General features: G+C 32.9%; 1 pseudogene; it reads left to right on the top strand.

The window, feature by feature from the left end:
• The window catches only part of LOC119592831, a 38,746-nt pseudogene extending 36,702 nt beyond the window's left edge, over positions 1-2,044 (top strand).
• Positions 2,045-4,933: the final 2,889 nt, after the last annotated feature.

The raw sequence follows: 4,933 nt of genomic DNA, 5'->3' as shown, positions 1-4,933 counted from the left end.
CACCAGATGTGAAACATGTACTCCTCTAGCTGCTAATAATTTTTCATTTGCTAATAATTCTTAATTCTTTGCTTGAGTGTATTATTTTGATTCTTCAGAGCCTTTTTCTCCTTCACTTCCTCCCTCTTTTGTTTACTTGGATTTCTTGCAAGCGTTTGGATAGAACACAGGAAGATTACATGTCCTTGCGATATTATGAACATCTGTGAATATAATTTTTACTTATGGTAATTTATTTCATTACCTTTCTTCAATGTATTGTCTGTTAGTTTCTGCTTTCTAGTTTCTTCTTTGTTTTCCTTTTTTTCTCTCTTTTTTTTTAAAGTAGTTTAACTTTCACTTTTTCAGGATTATAACAATTGGGTTATGACAAAAATATTTTATATACTTTTTTCTATTCTGAATCAAAAAAATAACAAGTGTTTTTTTGCCTTCATTGTTCTACATGTCCAGATCATTTAATCCCTCCCATTTATTTTCTCCTTTGTCTTTCTTCTTCTCAAGTCATCAACATTAGATTTTCCTCACTGATTGTACTGCCATCTACAGCATGGACATTCGAGCATCAGTGGCGACTTCATGGGCTTCAGCGACAATGATTCCGAGTCGGACTCTGATGTGGAGGCAGGAGATACTAGGAAGGATTCTGTTGCATCAGATGTAAGTTTCTTCTTATGTTCTTTGTGCTGTTTGTAGTGTTCTTTGTGAGAAGGGATTGATTGTTAGCAAGAGTTGCCAATGTTGAGATATGTCTGAATTGTTGGGAATAGTTGTGCAGTTTACCCTAGCAATATTTGTTTATATGCAACCATTATTTTTCCATATGCTCCACAATATTTTTAAAAAGGTATTGTTTTTCTTCATTTACTTTTGTATATGTTATTCATTGTGGATTAACACTTACATGTTCAGGATTTTAACTGAAATCCAGTATGCTAAAAATATATTTTCTTATTACTGAAACTTGACAATGAATCAAGCATAGTACAGAAAATATGTGGGGAGTGGTTACTTCTCAATTACACTGCATTATGTTTTTGTTTGAAACATAATATTGGTGTACAAGCTTTTCACACTTCCCAGCAGCTCATATTAGTCCAAAACTTGTTTTAGACAACTTCCTTACTGATGGCCCCTTAAAATGAAAAAAATACCATTAAGCACTTGCGCTTTCAGATACGATGCCAAGATCTACATATTTGTGTTTTAAACTATGCATTCTTTTTTTCAGAAACCTCTACTCAATTACTACAGTAATATACTCTTTGAGGACCAACTTCTTGAAGATCTCAGTAACTGGTTGGATCGCCTCTTTGAAGGAACAACTCATCGTTACCACATCAATTACTGGCCAGATTGGCCTGGCAAATAAATATGCATATTGTGTATGATTGACTCTAGGGTTGTAAATCACTATTCATATATTGTGTTATAGTCCAGCTATATCCCAAAATATAAACATTATTATAGAATTAAGAGGAGAGATATTACCAAAATATTATAAAGTGAAAGGTTTCTTTAAGTTTCCATTCTATCAATGAAAGAAATGTATAGTATGACAATGAATATAGGTATTAGTTTCCTTTCATGACTGAGGAAGTAATCATCTGTTAAAAGATCTGGGTAAACTCTTTATGATCTTTAGTATTAGGATCTGTGAATTACATTTTTTTTCTTGTTTACAAAATGTTGCATGTTCCAGTATGTGTCAAGTAAATACATACTGGCATTATACCCAATAATTCCATGATATACTGTAGCTGCAAATCTTGTTCTAATGGAAGATTTAGTGTTAAGAAATGAGGTCAAGGCACCAGACATTTTCATGAGGAATAAGATGTTATTCCTTCTTACTCACACTGCCTAAATCTGCCTGAAACAGCATCTCATGAACACAATGATAATCAAGAACTGAGATTCTCAAAAGGTCGTAATGCCCATACATTTATTTTTTCGTATTTAGTACCATAAATAGGGATGGGGACATTTTGAAAGCATTACTGATTAAATGTAGTTAAACTTTAATAAAATTACTTACATTGGATATTACTACATTGTCACTCAATGTACAGGAAAAAAAGCTAATTTGTGGTGTATAATGATGTATATTTTACATGATTAGAAAGTATTACAAGGTAAATGTTTAGAACTACTTGTATGCACATCAGGGTAATGATAATTTTGTTTACTTAAGGTCACATGAAGGGGCTTTCAGAGGTCCATGCATTGATGTACAATGTACAGTACCTTTTTTACTTAAAGTTTTAAATATATTCACGATTTACTCATAAGAAGCAACTAAGTTTTTATGTGTGTCTCTCACATATGCATTTCTTTGTATTAAGAGTATACTCTAACATAGAAATGGATACTGTTCTATTACTGGAGGTCACAGAGTTTGAGCTTTGTTTAAGTGTACAGTATTACGATATTTTGAAAAAAACAGGCACTGCTTATACGCTCATACCTGAAGTTTGTTGTACTAGTCATATGTTTTGTTCAGAACCGGGTAGTATGATGATAGCTTAACATAGCTTGTATGATTTTAAAACTAAATATTCTGCAGTTCCTCCTCCTCATACTGTTCAATAGTAGGCAGATGTAAATATGCACAGAAGTATTTTCATTTTTTGTTCTTAGCAGACAGGTTTGCACTACACATTCTATCTCACACATTCATCTTTTCCCTATTTGCTCACTAAACCTCAATGTTCACAAGTTTGCAATCCAATTTTTAATTTTTTTGGTGTAACATGTATGTAAGAACAATATTGTCATTTATATTTATGATGTTCATGAAAGTATTTGTAATTGTGATTCACAGGCTAAGAATGTGGTTTTATGAAAAAAGACGGAAAAAAAATGTCAGGAAAAAAAATGTCCAAGAGGCAGTAAGCACACACAAATTTATCAACTTCAGCTTTGCTTTCTCATTATAGTCATAGTTGTAGATATCACAGGATGAAGTGCATATATAATAAAAAATGTGGACAGTAGTCATTATAGTAATGAATCTAAGATTGACTCTCGAGTTAATCCTTCCATTATTTCATATGAAATGCAAGATCTACATGGCATTATTATTTTTCTATTTTGTTGTACATTGAATAATATTTGCTGACTAATTTAGCATTGCCCTGGTTCATAAAAAAGTAAATGAATAACCTTATCAGATTCTATTTCCTTCTCCATTTGAGTAATTTTGTGCCATAAGTAAATTATTAAGGCCCTGTCCACACAACAGGTAGTGCTAACATGGGTAAAACTTACCACATAGGATGGTTGGTGGGAATGAGCACCGATTGTATTACAAGCAGGAACACATCATGCTCAAGTGTAGGAACAAACAGTGCTGCCAGATTTCAGTGATTTCAAGACACTTAAATGTCTGCTAGAGGGTACACTCATTTTTTTTCAAGAGTTGGACCAGGCAGTCGAGGGCAATACTCCGTTTAAGAGTACCTCAAGAACAGGCACAGCTATAATAATGGTTTGTCTGTAGTTTCTCTGCTTATGACTTCATCTGTGATTGTAATTTTGTAACTATTTGCTCCCACACAGCCACTCACTCTCTCGTGTGGATGGGGCCTAAGCATATAGTATGTAAGGAAAGTGTGATTTGAGAAATTGGCAGACAGGTTAAAGGAGTCATTATATAAGTGAACTGCAAATAAAAATGGCCCACTTCCTTGTTTATTGAAGGCTCTTAGTATCAGATTTGACATTATCAATGGTTTCTACTTCTAACTGATAGAATTGCAGTGATAAGAACTGTATATACACATTTAGCCTTGCTCTATAGATTAAATATTGTAGTCAGCAAAAAAAAAAAAAAAAGTTTTTGTTATAGTTCTGCCATATATTAGAAATGTTAAATTCCATCAATACAAAGATGGACATGTATAAAGATAAGATTATGGAGAATTTTCAGTTATATACTGAATGTGTACTTGTATGTTTTTGCATGTTTATACCCTGTGTAGAACTGAACTGTTATGAACTTACCTTCTGAAAATTACATGCTTTAATTTGAATGAAGTTATATTACAACAAAATTTGAAGGGGAAAACTTCTCTTAAGTTAATGTTTATCAGGTCTTCCCTTCAAATTATGCATTTGATAGATATATCAAAAAATATACAGGATTTCTGTATAAAGACATACAGTCTAGTCACTTTGTCAGCCAGTCCTTTGAATATTAATAAACTCTTAAATCCTTACAAACAGTTTTATTTAAGGATACAAAAACTCACAACACAGTTTATATATTTTTTTCTTTTTTCAATGACTTAGGACAGTGCTTTCTCAATCAGGCAACAAGTATTTTCCAATTGATCATTGAACAATCTCAATACTTGTGTTCAAATTGGATCCTATACACTATTTACAATGATACCATTATACCCATCCTCCCCACATGATGCAGACCATAAGTGAAAAACTAAATATTCTCCTTAAAAAATGGGGTAAGGGTCAGGTCTAATTTAGTGAACTAAATACAGAAGTAGTTTGGGTTGGATGGGCAATGGCGACAAAGGTACAAATATTCAATCACTATCATTATTTTACAATAACTTTATTACAAGGCCCCATGGGAGCAACCATTTTTAAACAAAGCAAAACGTAATTGGTAAGAATACCTCATATTAGTCCTCTAGACTAAAAACAGAAAAATAGGTACAGTGACCACCTACATCAAGGAAAACAAGGGAGAGGGAACAATTCAATAATAGTAAAGATGAACACGTCATTTCTTCTAAGAAAGTGGAAACAAAAAGTACAAACAAGATTACAATGAGCTATTGGGAGAGTCCATGACACAGATTACATAAGCGTATAATTAGCTGTGTAACCATTGGAGGGGTAAAGCACAGCACATTCGAGAGAGGACCGACGAGTCTTGAGGCCATATTTTCCTCATGCAAATACACAA

Source organism: Penaeus monodon, chromosome 31, assembly GCF_015228065.2.
Source record: "Penaeus monodon isolate SGIC_2016 chromosome 31, NSTDA_Pmon_1, whole genome shotgun sequence".
In the NCBI taxonomy this organism is placed as follows: Eukaryota; Metazoa; Arthropoda; class Malacostraca; order Decapoda; family Penaeidae; genus Penaeus; species Penaeus monodon.
The sequence above is the reverse complement of the archived record's forward strand: the minus strand, read 5'-3'. Positions and strand labels throughout refer to the sequence as shown.